Below are 21,517 nucleotides of genomic sequence, written 5' to 3'. Positions count from 1 at the left end.
TTATGTATCCATTAGTTTAAACTAACTATTTTAACAATTATTTCTTAAAGCTATTTCAATCGTTTACCCATCTAAAGCTTGCTGTTTATATTTTATTTTGCTTTTATTTTAATTATTCGTGCATTGTTTAAGCTATAAGAACCATACATTTCCATCGCATGACTTTTCCAACTATATAGTCCATCCAATAATATACAATTTTAGCCTTTAGCATTGCTTTAACCTAACTATTTCAATCATTTTCCCATTACTTTAAGCTAACTATTTCAACCTTTTTGGCTAATTAGTTAAGCTAACTACTTCAACCATTCACCCATTACTTTAAGTTAACTATTCCACCCATTTATCCATTACATTATACTAAATATTTCAACTATTTATCCATTACATTATACTAACTAATTCAACCATTTATCCATTACTTTAAGCTAGCTATTCCCATCACTTATCATTACTTTAATCTAACTATATCAATTGTTTATTGTTTATGTGAACTTTCTATTTATCCATTAAGGAAAGCCAGTTAAATTAACCATTTATCATAAATTTAAGCTAACTATTTCAATAATTTATCTATTAGTTTAAGCTAACTAATTCAACCCTTTGTCCATTACCTCAAGCTAAATATTTTAAACATTTCTCCATTATTTTGAACTGACTATTTTAACTATCCATTATGTTAACTGTTGCAACCATTTATCCATTACTTTAAGCTAAATATTTGAACCATTTCTCCATTATTTCAAGATAATTGTTTTAACATTCATCTATTAGTTTAAGCTAACTATTTCAATTGTTTTTCCATTGGTTAAAGCCAACTATTTAACCATTTATCCATTACTTTAAGTTGACTATATTTGCCTCTCGAGTGTTTTATCTATTATTTCATATTATTGTAACTATTTATCCAATACTTTAAGGCATCAAAGCAATGCATTAACATAACTATTCCAAACATTTATCATCATTTTAAGCTCACTATTTGAACCTTTTATTGATTAATTGACAATTACTTAACTATTTCAACCACTACTGTCAGCTAATTCTACCAGATAAATCTCTATAGCTGCCTGCCATGCACTCCTGAAAGCAACAGTATCAGTTTTGTGCCAGTGAAACTACATTAAATCCCGGGCTGTGACTGTGGGGCTGGTCGGGGAGCAGTGAACCTGTCCCCGCCGGGCTGCACAGGTGCTCAGGCTGCTCCACATATCCAGGCAGCTCTCCGCCCTCTCCGCCGCCACGAACTGCGCTCATTCGCTCTCCTCAACAGCCCGGATGTAGCGCACAGGACCGCACAGTCCTCCACTTACTGATAATAACATGGCGCTGGCAGACACATAACGGTGCCCACCGCTCCGACAATATCCACGATAACAGACCAAACCAAGCCGCGGGACATGTGAGCTCTTCGACCCCCAGCAGAAGCAGGTACGTGCGGCGCGTTTTGTCCGAAAGACGCGCTTTGACGACGGAGGGTTTGGTTTTAAAAATGTGGCTGCTGCTGCTGCTGGTGGTGGTGCTGCTTCTTGTTCTTATTGCAGGGGGGCAAAAAACCGCTCTGGAAAAGGCGAAATGCACGTTTAAATGGTTCAGTTTGTGTCCGTACGCCGGTTTTAACGCCTCACACGGAAACAGCAGTGTCATTCGGGGCAGGTTGGCGTCGGTGCTTACGATGCATCCGTGCAGAAATAAATCTGTCATTTTGTAGTGCATGTGTTGTCATGGCTGTCAGGCTCATCCGTGCGTCGACCGCTGTCCTTGGTATTGAACTGGGTGGGCATCACACCTATTGCATGAGTCTGAAGGCCTGTTAACGCCTCGTTTCCTTAAATTCTCCAAAATAAGGAGGAATTGTTGTGACTGGTTGTCCGTGGAAGCAGATAAATTCCCTGTAATGCATGCACAAGGGCTCTCAGTGGTTAGTTTACAGCCTCCCATGTTCTCTTACGTCCCTTTTTATTATGCCTCTACAATATATTCACCCTGCTGTATGACAGTGATGATGACAGTGCAGGACATTTATTTGCAGTGCTGCCCCTTGTTTTTATTTTTTCTGTTTTTTTCCTCCCCACTCCTGCAGCCAGCCAGAGTTGGAGTGAGCTCAGGCTAATGTAGGCCAGGTAAGGGCAGGAACAGATGGCTTGTTTTCAAGTTCAGTGTGGGATTAGAATGTGTAGACGAAAATTAAAAGTGGTGGCTCGGCCCTCTGAGCTGGGGTTCCCCTCCTAAGCTCATAATCGCCCTAACAGCAACACTCTATTAATAGGGGTAATAATAACATGTTGTACAAGACCTCTAACACCGTCAGGAGGCCTGCGTTTTTCGTCCTGGAGCCTACATCAGTGGTTGTTGTTCGAGTTCAAGCCTCATGAATAGACAATACAGTGGATGCAGTTTGCAGAATTTATTGCTTCGGCAGGGATTTACATACAAAGGAGGCCGACTATGACCACCTGTCAGCGATCCATTCTCATGTAAACAACATTGTCAAGAGCAGTTAGTTGATTATAACAAAATCTGCGCTAATTTGCAACCATTTTGATAGTCATTTTCATCATTTTTAGCTAGTTATTGCTACTAAAGTGTGCATATGTCCTGCTTTCCTCTACATTATGTCATACTATTTCAATATCTCACATTTGTGAACCTCATCATGTGCACTTGAGAACCAAGGCTGGCATATTTTTCTTTCTGTTTTCGTACAATTTGTTGGTAAACGATTGATAATCACATCTGGGCTTGTTTTTTTGACATTTGGCATTTACTCTGAATACTGAATCAATTAAGGCAGCAGATTAGTCGTTAGGGCCGGTCGGACTAAAGAAAAACATTTGTAATCTATAGTGAAAGCCCCGAACACAAGCAGAAACATACAGTGCTGTTGCAATATACTGTATTTTATATACTTTCTTAGCGTAGAATATAATTTTATATGAAATTTAAACACATAGTATATGTTGTAATGGTATTAATGTCAAATTCTGCAGAAATCTGTGGTGGCTAAACTGAGTGCTAAGCTGCTACATTATATTCTATTCAGCCCTTTGTCGATTATCAATGAGGAATGAAAGGGACACTGTGATAATTTTGAATTAATGGTAGAAATTATGGCTGAACATTTTGAAAAAGGGAAAAAGTGCAAAACCAGAATGATAGGAGCTGCAGTTTTATCATGATAAATTAAGCATTGTAATGCAACAGGGGTGTCTGGGCCTAGAAATCCTGCTTAGGGATCATGCTTTTTTGGTAGACTGCAGCAAAAAAATCATATCATCACTTTTACATATTTTTCAGTGGAAAAGAAAGAATGCAGAAATGTAAATTGAATATTTGTCCAAGTAATCTCAATATGATTATTTTTACACTTATCATTCAGCCCGAGTAGAAATGGATGCAACAACATGCTAAGACATTCTGACTTTTATGGGTTAAACTCCAAAAACATGGGTCCTACAGTTCCCATAATGCATCTCTCTAGCAGCTGTACATCCTCCCCTGCATGGTAACCTCCACATCTCTTTATCGACATCCCCTCAGTTTTTTATTACAGGCTTTTTTTCTTTGCAAACCTAAGATAACCTTGATGACATCATTTTGTTCTTAAACTTAACAAAACTCCTCCAGAAGCAGAACAGACAGAAGCTCACTGATCTTCACGTGTAAAATCAGTTGCAGCGGCCTCTTAAATGTCAAATCTTCCCGTCCTCTTGTCCGGATCACACATTAAGGTGCGATTAAGGGCGCCGTTTGTTTGTCCTTTTAGACACGATGGGGTGTGTTATTTTAAAAATCGGAAGACACTTAGCAGCTGAGTCAATGTGTTGGTCTGCGTGAGCTCGCTCGCCTGGTTATCCACTCTGTAATGTATTCAGCGCGAGCACCGAGCACAACAGCTTTACATAATGATCAAAGCTTGAGGGATGCCAGAGCATGGCTTCAGCCTGCAGTAATAATAATAATAACCTTTGAAGTTATCACAATCCCACAACCTCGTTCGCCTCATATTCTGCCTCACTCTCTTTCTGCTTCACCGTCACACATGCACTTGCACAGACCCACTCGAAGGTCCTCTTCTGTTTAATGTTTCTGGATACGGGGTGAGCACTTAAAAGAGGAGAGCGATAATGAACACATGACTAACTATTTTAGTCCCTATGGCTCTGCACTAGACTGCTCTTGCTGTCTATGAGGAGGCAGCCTTTCGTTGCTCGCACAAATTCACAATTACATAAGAGTTGGAGGGAGTCGTACATTGAATAATGAAGCCAGAGGAAGACAATCTCGCTCCTGCTTTGCTGTACACACTTAAATACGTCCTCTATGTACTGTGCTGTTTCTGCAACCTTCAAGACTGACCTTATGTGCCACTGACCAGCATCTTTATTCCTCTTTCCTTGCGGTTAAATAGCGTTTGAAATGCACAAGTTGGAATGTGTTATCTGTAATTGAAGAGTCCAACTCGGCCCCGTATTTATGTGGGAACCTCTTTAAAGACTCATTGGTCATTTTAACAAAGTGTCTGACAGACTCGTGCTGGTCGATCTCGCTAATCAAGAGTCAGGAAGCATGCAAACAAGGTTCGGATGGAGAGGAGAGAAAACAGAGAGTGCGGAGGAGGAAGAATTGATGAGACAAAAGAAGATATGGGAGGAGAAAGCAGAGCAGGTGACCAGAAGTAAGGATGGAGAGATAAGCTGGTGGTGGGGATGAAGCATTGGATTTAAAATGGGTTTGAAAATGAGGGGAAAAGAAAGTGTAGAATAAGAGGATCAGGAGACCAGAGAGTTACAGAGTCTGTACCTGTCTATATGTCTGTGTTTGGGGTCTTGCTTTCTCTCAGTCTGTCGCTTCTGTTCATTTCAGCTGCAGCCGAGCAGCCTGTCAGAACGCCGGACTCATCTTCAGATGTCAGCACTTTTGTCCCAGGTTATTGCATTTTGCTGTTTTGGTCCTGGGATTTTTAAAAAAAAAGGAAAAAAGAGAGAGCTTCCCTTGTGTTTTCTGCATGACTCGGTATGTCAGTAACAAAATGAGGTGTGTGTCTGAGAGGGAAAGTAAGGAGATGGAAGGAGAGATTGAAGGTATGAAAGAGGCGTTTTGACAGAGGAGGAGTGATGAACATGAGTACTTGACAGAGGTATAGGAAGAAGTTGTGTTGGTTTGTGTGTGTGTGTGTGTGTGTGCAGATGTAGATCACATGTCAGGATTAAGGACGGAGTTATAACTTATGCTGGGCGCTGTAGCAGAAAAATGTATCACAATAAAATTAATGTAACTTAATTTTAGTCAACATTAATCACTTTAATGACCAACATTTAACAAAGACCAGAAGGAAGAAATATTTAAATTCAAACTAATCCACTTTAGCTTGTTTATTGAGGTACACAAATAAGATTTTTAACATAAAAAAACACAATAAAAATTAATAATTCAGTTACATTCAGCTGCAGCTTGCTGTTGGTTACACAACACATGGCAAAGAATACACGCCCACACACATGCACACGTATGCATATAATTATGTGTAAATGTACATTTGTAAATACATACTGCATACTCCAAAATAAGTGGAACTTTCAGCTTGGATACTTTTAACCTTAAAATATTTGATTCGTCCAAGAAAAAAACGATGAAGTAAGATGCGTTTGAAAGATGTGGATTTTATGGATACAACTCTTTGTAGCAATTATCACAATAATGATAATTTTGGTGTATATTGCCTTTATTGAAACATCAGATAGAGATAGGAATGTCTTAGTTAAATCTGGAACTTTAGTACAGAAAGTCAACTAATGACACCATAACAATGCTGCCAACGACCAATTAAAGTAATATTACTATTTTGGTGAGAGCTTATTTGCTTTTTCAGCCTTTCTCCTTTCTTGTAGTCTAGAATCCAATAGTTTTGACCGTCACATCAACTCTTGAGTGCAACAAAACAACGGCAAATATTTGAGCAATGTAGGTAGTAGAACAGTAGAGGTTTGGTGTGTTATTTTAGCACATATGGCAAGCTTTTTGGTGGCTGTGGTGATGTTGAAGAGTTGCAGACTGCCACTTGAAAAAGGTGTTGTTTTCTTAGAGCTTAACCAATCTGGGTCAATACTTGCACAGCAGTTTTCCAGGAGTACCTCCCCCAGAGTTGCTGCTTTTTCTACACTGAGAGCCACTCCGAAAGAGGTTCTAAAGAGGCATTTTTTTGCAGTTAAATAAAGAAACCTATAGATGCACAGCAGGTGATGAGGAAGCTGCAACATTAGTGCTAAGGTTATTTTTCAGAGTGGCTAGTCTGGTCTGGGTATCACCAGACGGGGACCTTCGACTGGCCTCAGTGCTCCCCAACATCAAGTTCGTCAGGCCTTGAGCAGCTTGTGGGAGTCTTGTGGGTGTTCCTAGACCATGAGAGTCAGCTTGTACGGGAAGCAACTGATCCCTACCCGATTGCTTGTCACGAAAAGCCTGCACGGATGCCATGGGGAGGGTGATGGAGGTCAAAGAAGCTCTGATATTAGGGCTGTTAATGAGTCAGAGTTTGTTCATGCAGCCAAACTCTGCATTTTTGTTATGTAAGTATACATTCACTGAACAGTTTTCTTATTGATGAATTGTTTTATCGCTTTTTCTAGCAGCACCATGCGACACTTTACATGTCCCAAACAAAAACACAAAGCGTAGATGATGCTGTTATATGCTCATAATGGATCACACTTCTCCAGTAAACACACCCACACAGAAAGAGTTAACCTAGATAGTCCCTTATCATGAAAATCAGTAGAAAGAACACAGTCCACCATAACCTACATCCTCTTCAGTCTTTCAGTCTAACTTGTGTCTGTGCTCAGTGAGGCTGTTCTACTTCTTTCCCAATTCGTCTCTTGTCCAGAGCTGGAAAGGCCTGACTGTGCTGGAAGTGTGTGTGTGTGTGTGTGTGTGTTGGTCATGAGGTTAAGGCATCAGAGGGCACTGATGAAGAGGTCTAGTGAAGCCTGAATACCCAGCGATGCCCTCAGGCTGCTGAGTGCCGCATCTGCCTCTACTGCTGCCCGACACAGCGCTGGCCCTCGCAGCTCTGTCAACCAGCTTCCGGGCTCGGGGACTCTGGCTATTTCTGTGCAGTTGTGTGTCGACTGTGTGTGTTTTTGTAGCGCTAACATGCCTCAGCTTCCCTGTATGTTTGCAAGAAAAGGGTTTTGTTTCTGCATGCGTGCAACAGAGGTCCAAATCTGTGTGTGTTTACAGGCCTGGTCTGTGTCTAGTAAAGTGCTGTAGTAACCAGTCGGAGCCTAATTCCAGTTTAATCGCTATTAAAGTGATACCTGTTTAGAATAGGCAGTCTTGGAAAAGCCAATTGCTCCGTCTGCACCCTTCCCCCAAAGCGCTTTTTGAAAACTGTGCTTCAGGACCATGAATGAGCAATGTTTTCCTCATCTGTGTCGACGCCAAACAAAACCTGTGTTTGTTTCATCTTCACTGTGTTACAAAAGGCCAGTTCTGCCCTCGGGGGACGACGCATTAAGAAAAAAAGAGGCAGAGCAGAACCTGTAGCTCGTCTGCAACACGGTGATGTATGGTGGCATATGAACAGTAAATCTTGTGTGTGTGGAAGTATGAAAATGACAAGTTGTGGTTTTACACTAAACAGCTACATGAATTTTTAACCAAACTCTTCAGTTAATAGCAGAATTAGGGTAGTAAATTTTGATGCTTTTGCTCAAAATGGAGCAGTTTGAAAGCTCATGTCTTCACAAAAGTAATGATTTTGAGTAGTGTACTGGTATTCTTTCTGGCTGAGAGTTAGACGAGAGGATGACAACTGATGTTATATCTGTATGCTAAATGGGTTTATAGCAAGACTGCAAACACGGTGAGTTGTTAATTCTATCCAAAGGTGACAAATTTTGGCACCAGCAGCTCTATATGTCCAAAATTGGAAGTTAATTTTGCATTTGGCTAATCTGTGCACAGAATTAAGATATGTTCTGGACTGTGCCTCCCTACTTTCTGTCTTTGTGCTAAGCTAACTGGCTGTAGTAGTAAAAGTGGCTTTTTAAACTTGTGCATACAAAAATATGGGATCTCTTTGGCTGTCTTGGCAGCACATCCTTCGGGTGCTATGGGTTGTGACCTCCATGGATGCTCATGAGATTAATATCTGGAGAGTTTGCAGACAGTTTGGGCTCTTGTTGGTGTTCTCTGAACCGTTCCCAAGAAGTTTTTGCAGTGTAGCAAGACGTATTGTCCTTGAAGAGAGAACCTTTTGCCATCTCAACAATGTTTTGGTGGGCAGTACCTGTCAAAGTAACATCCACATGAATGATGAGGTTTCCCAGCAGAACCTTGCATTGTAAAACCAGCCTGTGGTTTTATTGTTGTGGCTGATCAGTGTACACACAGGACAGTGTATTAGCTTGCAGGGACTTTGTGAAATGTTGTCATCACTATGAGGTTGCCAGGCGACCAGCATTAAGCAGTCATGATGCCAAAACTGTACCTTTAACTACTTTGCTACAGAAATCTAATTACTCTGAAATCAGGTTTTGACACACAAAAGCGTCACCTTGTCATATCCTTAATTCTCAACTTAATTTTGACTTATCCCACTTTTTTAAAAAGTATAATCCTCACACAGACCTGGTTTTACCTGCAGCTTAAAAGGCGCTTTTACCTCAGTGTTACAAGTCCAGTTAAAAGTTTTACAGCAAACCGTCATAAACTCAACTCATAACCCAAACCATCAGTGGGAGCAGCAGTTGCTCTCATCCACAGTTAAATGCCATTGGCAGTCTTTTGCTCACTTTGTCTGAGATCTCTCTATAATTACTTACTTCTTTTGTTACTCCTGGCAGTCTCTTCTACCTATCTTGAACACTGCAGGCTTGCAGATGTGCCCCAGACTTCTGCAAAGCTCAGCGACAGAGCTGTAGCGCCTCATTTCACTTGAAGCATAGAGAAAGAAAGGCATTTTATGGCCAAATTCAGTGCACTTACAGCAGTTTTGCAATCATTTGTGAGATTGAGGCTTGTAATGTATTTATTACTTTGGCTTTCGTAAGAGAGTTGTTGTTCTTCTGTGTGCTTTTATGATGTTTCACTGTGTTTGATGTATTTACACAACACGCTGGTGAGTGGACCAGGCTCACGCTGGGTAAATTACACCATAGATCTCATAAACATTTCTGCATAGTTGTAACACCAGATTTCAGCAATGAATTATGCCTCATTTGCTAAACTCTCCTCTGGGTATATTCTCACACATCTAAAGGGCTGTATGTGGGATGTATTGAGGAGGCATGACAACCATGCAGGAAGCGAAGACTTTGACTTTGAAATGCTGGTGCAACTGTCGACACACTCGTCTGATTTCATCCTACTCAGTGATCACAGAGGAAGTAGGAAGGAAGGCTCGAAGAAGAAGGAGATGCAGAGTAAAGTATCCTGAAGGGATCTTCGGAGTCGCTCGATACTCGCCGTCATATTTCCAGTCAGTATAGCTTTCATAACAGTTGTCACCAAGCTCTTGCTGTTTTGTTCTGTGATTTGAGATCAGTCAGGTGGAGTTTCATCAAAGCAGACTTGAATAAGGACATTCATTATGGCTCAGCTTGATTCATTACCAACGCCCAGCTCGCCCACCCCCATGGGGAGACTTCAAAGGAAGCTGAGAGGTTTAGCAGGCAGTCTGATATCGCGCTGAGGCTTACATCAGAGCATCCTCCCCACATCCACACCGAACCCACCATCTGGGAGGTAACTATGAGACCGTGGCTCTGTCTGACCATCTAGTGTTTGAACCGACCCTTGAGCTCCACCCTGCTCCTTTGTTACTGTTACCTGGTGAGCTTTCAGTGTTGGTTCTCCTCTTCGCTGTTCTCTACTCATTCACCAAGTTTCATGAAATTCATTCTGGTAGTTTTTGTGCATTCTGCACTGAAAGTAAACCTCCTCTTTAGCTTCACCTTGGTGGAGAATGATAATAATGTCAGATTTACCACTTGAACTTGTGACATTCACACCTACAGTCGGTTCAGAATCAGCCAACCGAGCAGGTTCGACACCAGACTCTGTTTTATCCGTCGTATCGTCCACATTCTCCGACAGAGGCAGACAAAAGCTTTTCATTTCCAGCCAACAGCTTTTAATTTTTTACTGGCTCTAATGACAACTGACTACTAATTAATCTAAGTCATCTCCGTGGCTTAAAACACTGTCTGTAGCTGACTATTTAATGTTTCCAGCTCACTTGTTCTAAAACAAGAATCTTGTAAGCGGTCTTAAATATGAACTTGATGGCTGCAGGATTCATATTTGATGTGGTGCTGAAAGACTGAAGATGAAACCAGTTGATGCTGCAAAGAGAAGACGTTGGAAAGAAACAGCTTTCTTCTTGAACTACAGTGTAAAGATAGTTAGTGCTAGCATTCAATATACAGGGGAAATATGTCATATTTAGTGGTGTTTTGGATCGTAGTTGATTTCTGTGGTTTGGGTACACATAGAAACTGTGGATGGATGTGAATTTTAACCATCATTGTGTGAGCTACAGCTTTTCTCCTGCTGTTACTTCTTAAAGTACCGTATTGAGATTTACACAAAAATTGGTCTAATTGTGTTTGTATACCTGGTGCGATTTGTTTTAGTTGTGCGCTGTCCCTGCAAAAATACATACAAATAAAATGAAATCTGGTTTGGTAGTTTTTGCATAATTAGACAAACAATTTGCACTGAAATCAATAAGACCAATTTCCTAAATTTTGATGCACAGTTGCATGGCAGAATTTATTAGTTTTCATCAAATATGTTCCCTAAAATAATCTGTGTTGGACTCAAACCTTCAGTTTTGTTGTGTGTTGCAACTTTAATAATATCAGAATGTCACTTCTTTCTAACATGACTTTTTCTAGCTGTCTAGTTTGGATGCCGTTTTCACACTTTTTCGCAATGTGTTCACTTCTAACATTATAAGAAACAAGACTTTTAAGGAGGAGGAGAAACAAATGTGTTTTGGCAAGCAAATCATTATCACGCATACCAAATTTTGCTGTGCTGTAGAGCAAACTAAAGGCTAACGCATGCTTTGCACATGTTGACCTATGCAGACTTTGACACTACTGTTTTCATCACAACAATATGTATCAGTTTGCTATGAAAATGGTTGCATTGCCCCTCATACTGAACAAAGAAAAAAAACACAGGGATGTTTCTGAAATGCTGTTAGCTACAGATTGAGGTCTGGCACGGTATGAATGCAAAGACAATGGTTGGACATACTGTAGCACAAGATATCTGGAGAATTTAGGATGTTCTACTGTGTTTGGGCTCCCTCAGTTGGAAACTTATACAAATAAAAGCACCTCCAAAGCCCTCACCTTCAGTTACAACTTTTTAGATGCTTATTTATAGAGGTGAGGATTAGAACTTCTTCTTACAACAAGCATTTAGTTTGGGCACCATTTGTTTTCCTCCCACGTGCACAGTTGTCTGTACAGTCTGTATTGTTACAAATTCTGGGTCGTATGCAGATGTCCAGAGAGATTATTAAGCTAAAGTTAGCCCAAAATCTAACAGTGGGAAATACTCACTACACATTCGATGTTCTAGTCATTCTGAACCATTATTTAAACATTTGCTGTTTAAGAACTAAAGCCTGCAAACGTGACATTTAAATAAACATCACTCCATACTTAGTCAAAGCCACTGCTAAGACTGGATGGTGACATAGTATTGTTCTCACACTGACCAGCAAGCACTTGGAATCCCATTTGTCCTCACCAAATGAGTGAAATCCATTCAATCAGAATAACGGAAGACAAATGGCATCCTGTTTTTATCTAATTACACATAATAGATTACTTTCTGACTGGACATAGTCAGTGAACAATGATTTATATGAGCCAAGACAATCTAATCTGTCCCAACATTCGGTTTGTGGCTCCATAAAAACCGACTCCATTCAGTTCCCAGAGTCAATTTTTCAATCAAGATTCCTGCCATGCTTTTGGTCAACACAGCGGATGTGTAAACACAAACACACGCTTTACCAGACAACTGTGTCGAAACAGTGTGAATGTGTGTGTTCTGGGCGGAGGATGTTGTGAGGATCTCCTCATCCTTGTCGAACAATGTTGTTTCTCAGCTCTCGTCAGTCAAAAGCAGCGGTCCGCTCCTAAATTTAGCTGCTGCTTGGAAACTTGACCATCACATAGATTAGCGTCTGTGATGTGATGTCTTAACATGGCCTTCAGCCGGGGAACCGAACGCAACTGTGGGCATTAAAAAAAAAAAACCTCATTAGACTCTCATGTCATCTTTTTGTGCGTTGAGTGTTTGTCAGTGTGTGTGTGTTATATTTAGTGATTTCTGCATGAGAGCGCACACCGTATGCGTGCATGACTGAGTACATATGCACTCACATGAACACTCACATGACCAGCCGCACAAACACACACAAGTACACACAATAATGAGGCAGGCGGCTGATGACGTAGCCTAAGACAGAGCACACAGATGCACTAGCTGAATAGATTAAAGCACTGGTCCAATGACACAGCTGTGCTCTCTTTGATGCCCGGGCATGAAACTGCAGGAAATTACAACAAAAGAGGGATGCAGAGACTTAGCTGATATAAAAAAAGAGATTCGCTCTGACGTGGATGGCATGTTAACGCTGCAGAGCTTGTCAGAGCAGCTAGAGGTTAACTCTCCTCTATCGTGCCTGTTCGATTGACGGATGTCCTTCTCTGTTTGTGTAGCACTAACGTGAAATCTATAACTGTTTGTTATAATGTCATTAGTGCTGGTCAGCTATTTACAATCAGGCTATTAGCCACCAATTATCCTGCATGTTTGCAGTCCAGCAGCATTCCAAATAGGGCTTTGCCGTGTGTTGTTTCAGCGACATCACTGCAGTCTGCGCATTAGTCACATGGCAAGAAGTACAATGTGAACGCTGCTTTTCTTGTTCTAATTTTTCTTGACTAATTGGTTGGAGAAATTTGTCTGATGTAACATTATTTGATGGCTTTGGACTGGGCTGCACAGTGAATCAGTGGTTAGCACCGTCGCCTTACAGCTAGAAGATCCCTGGTTTGTGTCCCGGCCTGGGAGCTTTCTGCATGGTGTTTGCATGTTCTCCCTGTTCTCCCTATATTCTATTTGACAGCAATGTTGAATATCACAAAGTTTTATTCTAGAAATGTGCATGTTAGACAGTTTGCACAATTAGTAGAATTAGAAGCAATTAGTATTGTATGAGCCAATGAGCGCTACGTTATTAGTAGGAACCAGTCTTTGTCCGCGCAGGTGTTCCGCCTAGAAGGTAAAACAGTTTTGACTGCTGAAAAAGGCGATCGTGGTGAATTGTTTGTTTGAGATGAAGAATGTTGGATTACAATTGCTTTGGAGCCATAAATGCACAGATTATTGAAACGCAAGCTATTTTCTTGGGCCTTCTTCATCAGATGCAGTAAAGTTTGTCGGTGGGACAATTATTATTATAGACTGCACAGTTAGTGAAGAAAAATTACAACCAAGAACATGATCGACTCTGATATTGACAGTTAAAATGCTTCGTTCACTGAAGACAGCCAATGTAGTTGAAATCATACGTTTTATCTTGAATCAGTGTGACAGACCCCGAATTTCACTCTTTTCAAACCATTTTTGCTCACTTTTGAACGGTAGTGTATGCCTGAATTGCTGTAGTTACTGAGTGCAGACTAGAAGCTTCTCTGTGCACAGTTGATGAGTTAGTTTCTACTGTAGCATGCTTGTGACGCATTTTGAGTGTTGGTAAATTGTAGTGTCGGTTGAAAAGCATGTTAAGCATGTGAGGTGTTTTGTGTAGAATTTTATTTTAGCAGCTTTGTAGTTTGCCAGAATTCAGCGGTTAATTTAAATGTGAACGTGCAGTAAAAATATAATCGGTAAGTATTTGTGATCTCGGTATTGAGCATTTTGGCCTTTTATTTTCAATGCAAGTGTCCTACAAAGTCACCACAATCAATCTAGAATGATTAATTCTTTCTACATAGAGTTATTGAGGTCATCCGGTGAAAAGTCTTGTATTTTTTCAGACTACATTTTACCATTTTACATTGCAGGTAAACAAAATATAACAATGTCAGATTTGCCATCATCACGCCGCCTTACAGCAGAAACAGAAATATTAGCAAACTTTTAGCAAGTCATTGATTTTGATGCTGATCACGGGACTTCAGCTGTTCTTACTGTCAGCACATTTAATATCAGACTGGTATAATTCACTGACCAACTGATGGCACCGTTTTCATAATTTTTCTGATCTTTCTTTTATCTTCTGTGCAGTTTTACTTTATCACCCCAAATACAGTTATTCAAGGACAATGTGTGTTTTTCTTCATATTGCAATATACACACGTGGACAAAATTGTTGGTACCCCTCAGTTAAAGAAGGAAAAACCCACAATTCTCACTGAAATCACTTGAAACTCACAAAAGTAACAATAAATAAAAAATTTTTGAAAATTAAATAATCAAAAACAGCCATCACTTTTGAATTGTTGATTAACATAATTATTTAAAAAAACAAACTAATGAAACAGGCCTGGACAAAAATGATGGTACCTCTATAAAAGATTGAAAACTATTTGACCAGAGTGACATGATTAACTCAGGTGTGTCATTTAATTGACATCACAGGTGTTTCCAAACTCATAATCAGTCAGTCTGCCTATTTAAAGGGAGACAAGTAGTCACCCTGCTGTTTGGTGAAAAGGTGTGTACCACACTGAACATGGACAACAGAAAGCGAAGGAGAGAATTGTCCCAGGACATCCGAAAAAAAATGATAGACAAACATCTTAAAGGTAAAGGCTATAAGACCATCTCTAAACAGCTTGAAGTTCCTGTGACAACAGTGGCTCATATTATTCAGAAGTTCAAGACCCACGGGACAGTAGCCAACCTCCCTGGACGTGGCCGCAAGAGGAAAATTGATGACAAATTGAAGAGACGGATCGTTGGAATTGTATCCAAAGAGCCCAGAGCAACCTCCAAAGAAATTAAAGGTGAACTCCAAGGCCAAGGTACATCAGTGTCAGATCGCACCATTCGTCGTTGTTTGAGCCAAAGTGGACTTCATGGGAGATGACCAAGGAGGACACCACTGCTGAAAAAAACTCATAAAAAAGCCAGACTGGAATTTGCAAAAATGCATGTTGACAAGCCACAAAGCTTCTGGGAGAATGTCCTTTGGACAGATGAGACCAAACTGGAGCTTTTTGGTAAGGCACATCAACTCTATGTTCATAGACTCAAAAACCAAGCATACGAAGAAAAGAACACTGTCCCTACGGTGAAACATGGAGGAGGCTCAGTAATGTTTTGGGGCTGCTTTGCTGCATCTGGCACAGGGTGTCTTGAAAGTGTGCAAGGTACGATGAAATCTGAAGACTATCAAGGCATTCTGGAGAGAAATGTGCTGCCTAGTGTCAGAAAGCTTGGTCTCAGTCGCAGGTCATGGGTCTTCCAACAGGACAACGATCCAAAACACACAGCCAAAAACACCCAAGAATGGCTGAGAGAAAAGCGTTGGACTATTCTAAAGTGGCCTTCTATGAGCCCAGATCTGAATCCCATTGAACATATGTGGAAGGAGCTGAAACATGCCATTTGGAGAAGACACCCATCAAACCTGAGACAACTGGAGCTGTTTGCTCATGAGGAGTGGGCCAAAATACCTGTTGACAGCTGCAGAACGCTCATTGACAAATACAGAAATCGTTTAATTGCAGTGATTGCCTCAAAAGGTTGTGCAACAAAATATTAAGTTATGGGTACCATCATTTTTGTCCAGCCCTATTTCATTAGTTTGTTTTTTTAAATAATTATGTTAATCAACAATTCAAAAGTGATGGCTGATTTTGATTATTTAATTTTCAATAATTTTTATTTATTGTTACTTTTGTGAGTTTCAAGTGATTTCAGTGAGAATTGTGGGTTTTTCCTTCTTTAACTGAGGGGTACCAACAATTTTGTCCACGTGTGTATATTCCAGAAAAGCAAAATATTCCAATCTCGTTTTTTTCCAATATCATGTAGCATTAAATCCCAAATCAAGCCTTTGCAGACGGCCTGGTGTCTCATGCATTTAAGCTGACTCCCTCATTTGTGTGTGGGTTAACTGTAGCTATCTGTTGGTATAAAGAGAGGCAAAATGTGCAGCATATAGGCTTGTTAGCTGTATGTACTCCATGGGGGTTTGTTGTGTCTTTTTTTATTATCAGAGTAGCTCCAGCAGCCCTTTGCATGGCTCTGGTTGTAGAGCATTCACAACAAGCCTGCCAGTGTAGCTCTAATTAAGCCGAGCTTCTTTTAAACCCCCGGTGTGTTTAAAAAGACAACTCCCCGAGTCGGTCGTGAGATACAGGAAGAAGAAGAGGAGGAGGAGGAAGCCGCATGCTGCTGAAATATAAATGGGCTGCACATCTTTGTTTTACTGCAACAGAGCAAACAAAATGGTGGATGTGCCTCTAATGGCAACAGTTAAGGCCAGATTTCTAATTAGTTAACAAAGCGTCGCGATAAAGTGATTATCCTTGAATTAATTTGGGTGGATTAGCTCGTTGCTTTGTCACCCGAGCATGCACAATCCACATACGTAGCGGTCAGTTGCTTGGCTAAAGATAGCTTGACCTCCTTCACCTAAAAAAGCCAGCAGCAGAAAGTAGGTCCTTCACCTCTTTCAGCTCTGTAAGCAGCTGTCTCGTCTCTTTAGTCACGCTCCGGGAAAAAGGCAGTTCTCCTGATTGTGCAGTTATGCAGCGTGCTACGATGCATTATGAATTATTTGGCTTTGTTTTTCCTCCGTCGCTCTATTATCCTTCCAGCTAAGCCTCTTCATTTCCTCTGCCTCGAACGGCCGTGCCACTGTGCATTTCCCTCCCTGTAATTTATCCATCTGCAGAAATGGATCATGCGTCTGTGTGTGTGTGTGTGCACGCTGAGTAATAGGAAACGTTGTGTTTAAGGGTGATGATTACTCTGGCCCTTGTGGTTTACAAGCAGACAAGGTAATGATGGCTGCTACTTTCTCAGCTATCTCCAGTCAATCCTCCTGAAGTGACTTACCGTGTGTTTGTGTTTGTGTTTGTGTGCTGAGTTGTAGGAAATGGATCTAAAAGCTTCAGGGTATTGCTTCACGTCTTCACGAGCGACATTGTTTTCTGAGTAACGATGAATCACGATGCCCATTTAGGAGCTCTCGGTCTTCTCGATTCCAACGGCCGACCATTGAGCTCACCGACTCAGGTGACAAAAGTTGATTGCATCACCTGTGAATGTTGGCCTTGAATTGCCTAAAAGCGTTGCCTCTTTTTAATCTCTGTGGACTTACATGCACTGGAAGCGGTAGTTTGCTGTTTTCAGGCCTAAAATCAACATGGTCGCCTATAACCAAACACCACATGGCATTTTTACAGAAAGATTCTTCCAAAATTTTTAATTCATTTCTCATTTTTTGATATGTAACACACAGAATACAGTGATTTGAAAGAAAAAGCGTGATTTTAAGCTCAGATGTAGTTAAATTGCTTGATAAAAATGTATGCTATGATGAGTTCAAGGACCATAGGAAAGTTGAAAATTTTGCATTTTTTTTAAAAAATTTTTTGATAAATGCTGCAGTTTTGGCATTTTTAAAAGATGACTTGCCTTTAAAACCTTGTTAAAAGTTTTGGGGTTCAGGGAGTTAATAGAAGAGGAAAAAAAGATTTGTTTTCACTTTTGGGGTCTTTTCCCTGATCTTTGATTTTGCTTTTGATTTGGTCAGTTTACATTTATTGAGGTGTGAGAAATTTAAAGACAAAGAAGCATTTGATGGAGCTATTAACAACCCATAGGCCTCTAAAACGTGACCCATCCACAGCTTCACTTGACTCATGAATTACCTGAATGATCTTTCTTTTTAAACAAGTGACATTAGTTGAATATGCAATCTGACATCACGTAGTAAAAATGTCACACTTTAAGTGGTTTCAGGAGTTTGTGGTTGCTTTTGATGGTTCGATATCGACATGAAAGATTAGTGATCTTTCTTGACTGGCTGTCCTTGAGGAACCAGACATGCATGATAACTGCCACATCTCATTTTGCTCATGCCAATCATCGTCTTTGTCGGTACATCTGTGGGAAACGTGTGTTTGTGCTACAATGTATTTATAGCCTTTACTTTTAGATTAGTATAGTTATTTGTGATCTCGAATCCTGTTCACGTCAAACATACTGAAATTTGGTTTTTAGTTACTTAAAGCCAGATTCTGTGTGGAGTTGTTTAATCACACTATACTTTAAATACTCAGATGAATTCTTCCTGGAAAACATTGATTAAAGCAAAGGTGGTTAGAAAGAAATGGATCCAAAGCAACCAGGGAAATGTAGAAAACCTGTTGATTCCTTTTACATTTCAGAGAGGTTTAAAGCAGCTACAGAACACGCCTCCAACACGGAATGAAACGCTGCTAATCTGCTGTCATATAACTTTCTATGTTTTGATTCAGTGTAGTTGTCATCGCGGGTAAATGACTCCCTGCATGAATTATACAAAGCAAACAACAAACATAAATTACACATTTATAGAAACCATAGAAACAGAAAGAATGTTCAGATTTTCAAATGAACAACTGTCCTTGAACATATCATGCGTGACGTATGCATCAAAAATGCTTAAAATTGTGATATTATATAGAAATCACTTTATTCTACATGGCTTGTTCAGAAATGTTTTGCTCTATCCAGATCCTGTAAGAAACAAAAAATTCTGCACTTGTTGCTGCAACCGTGAAGACACGATTGAGTCAGCTGCAACCAACAGTCAAATTACATAAATTCTGAGATTTAACAAGAGTGTCTGAGAGGAAAATTAAACATTCTGAATCTCTAAAATAAATGCAGCATGACTCAGAAACAGTATACAGACGAGCAAGTTGTTTGAAGATGCACTGAGCATGGGGATACATTTATTTTAGAGCTGTACAAAAGCCCCAGTTTGTAGAAGCTGTAAAACTGTAAATAGAGTGTCTGTTTTTTTTCCACTTGAAAAAAAGTTGCACATATTGATTCCATTTTTAATTATTTTTTTTCGGAAACTTTAGTTTTTCTGTTCTTTTTCTCTCATTTTTGTCATTATCACTGTCATATTGCACAAAACACAATTTTCTAACCGTTTCCCATTCTTCTAACCATGGTTGTTTTGTTTCTGTAAAGGTGTAGGTCTAGCTTGCGATAAAAAATGAGGCCACAGTGTGACAGGAGCAAAAAATACATCCAGAAAGTGCTAGGAGTTCAGAGGATTAATTAAAAAAAAATGCTTTCTTGCTCGCAAGTACAAAACAATAAGCAAAGGGAAGTTTAGTTTTCTGTTGATAACAAACACCTTGTGGTCCATTAGAATTATCTTGCTACCAAGCCGCGCCTCTGCTTTGGATTTATTGCCTCAGACCCTGACTGGAATCTGGTCACATAGCTGGTGGAGGGTGCTGCTATTAGGAATCAGCGGCTATACGGGGTGTGCATATCTACGGCTCTTCCATGGATCCAAGAGCCTGAGAACAGGCGGATCCACACAAACATTCATGTGCGCGCTTCGCACGTCCACACACAGCGGCTTTAATCCCGGCACATTATCAGCGAGCATCAGTGTGTGAAGTCATGTGGACTGGTATGAGTCTGAGCCTCAAACGCCGTGCAGCTGAGATCCACTGATGAGAGCATCTCCGCTGGGCGCATTTCATCCCTTCACACCCCGACCCACCACTGCTAGCGGCCCACATTAGCTCAGAAGCTGCTTGGTGGAAGAGAAGACCGGCTATATTTAGCTTTACATGTAGTCAAGAGACTCTGTAGTCAGGAGACCAGTCAAGAGTCAGAGGTAGTCAAAATTGGCAACTTTTTGCACCATCACTACTGCAGGGTTTCTTCCTAAAACAAAAATCGCATAACCTGCATATATTTTACCTTACAGAATGCGATGATAGATTTTATGAGATGAACTGTGCCTCTGCAGTCAAGACAGACAGTTTACAGCAACCTTCAGTCTTTGCGAGAAGTTAGATGCACAATTTTATGAAACACACATCAATTTATTTCAGTCTGTGATAGTTTTAATTATGACAGGGCAGCCATTTAAATGCTGTACAAGCAATCTGTGATCTTATGGTTCAATCTCCATTTTACATGAGTTCTTATAAAGCAGCATCGTTTCAGTATCTTGCCATCTGATCTAGCCCTCTAATATTACAGAATTACATTTAAACCATACTAAACAGTCAGGTACTGAGAAAGGATATACAAAATATGAGGACCGAACACTGAATTTTATTAATATCCAAACTGCAAAGTAAAATGTGTCTCAATATGTCTCAATAAATAAAACATCCTGGTGCTACCGAAAGTCTCGGCCTACAAATCCTACTCTGCAGATGGAAGCAAACATGCATTTTTTGGCATAAAAATCACACCATTATTTTTGTACTTAGCTCAGTTGAAAAGTAATGCAAATATGCTAAATCATATTGCAATATCTGGCAACACAGTCGCAGTATGATTTCATTTTTTTGCATATCATTCTGCCCTATAGACAACAACAGCTTTCATTACTGATTTGCCATATATTCAGACTGTATAGACAGATCAATATATATTTGAAGGACTTTTGAAGTCCAGGGGATACATCTTGCATAGTAAAACAACAATCACTTATTAATAAAAACAGGCTGGATATCACTAAAATGTCAACTAAATAACCATTCGAATTTAATAACAACCACCTTCTAATTCAGATTTATGGCACGTCAACAGGTTTACTACAATATCTTTATAAATAACTTTCAATTTCAATTTTACTCAATTGTATATATTATATTTAGAAGAATCTTTGTGTAAAAATGCCATGTGGTGTTTGATTATAGACGGCCATGTTGATTTTAGGCCTGAAAACAGCAAAAATATCAACTATGATACCTGTCAACTGTGGTGCAAAAAGTCCCGCAATTATAAATTGATCCAGACGTTATTTAACAGGTTTTGGCCGTCATATTGTTGAGTCAACACTGAAACCAACCGGCTGCTATATCTGAAGGTTGCGTTAGCTGGCTCAACAACACCTAAGAGCCAGGAAGTCCAGCAAATCGGGGCTCAGCTTAAAAACATATTTATGTGTTTTCTGCAAGAGAATGCATGTAGGTTACCATGGCAACACATACTAGTACAGCGTACGACACTGTAACTTCACGGCTTCGTTCAGTGGAATTAAAGTACAGCTCAACATGTTGGCAAATTTAAGCTCAGCTGAATGTGGTCATCATGGTGATTAGCAGGTTAAAAGAGACTAAAAACTCTGGCTTTTTGCACAACTTACCTGCTACCTCATTAATTCTACTTCGTAGTATAACTCTCAGGTCAGAACCAGCCGTTTTGCATCATACCCTGTAGTTACCGGAGGCAGAACTGCAGCCACCTTGATCTTGATGTTGTCGATGTG

At 40.1% G+C, this 21,517-nt stretch overlaps 1 protein-coding gene across 1 annotated transcript in view; it reads left to right on the top strand.

The window, feature by feature from the left end:
* Window positions 1–1,236: 1,236 nt before the first annotated feature.
* Window positions 1,237–21,517, top strand: part of pak5 (p21 protein (Cdc42/Rac)-activated kinase 5) — a 100,990-nt gene continuing 80,709 nt past the window's right edge. The window contains exon 1 of the mRNA XM_022194421.2: window positions 1,237–1,431. The gene's annotated coding sequence lies outside the window, so the exon portion shown is untranslated. The remainder of the gene's footprint in view (window positions 1,432–21,517) is intronic.

The sequence above is a fragment of the Acanthochromis polyacanthus genome, chromosome 16, assembly GCF_021347895.1.
Source record: "Acanthochromis polyacanthus isolate Apoly-LR-REF ecotype Palm Island chromosome 16, KAUST_Apoly_ChrSc, whole genome shotgun sequence".
In the NCBI taxonomy this organism is placed as follows: domain Eukaryota; kingdom Metazoa; phylum Chordata; class Actinopteri; family Pomacentridae; genus Acanthochromis; species Acanthochromis polyacanthus.
Note: the sequence above shows the minus strand (reverse complement) of the source record. Positions and strands in the feature narration are given on the sequence as shown.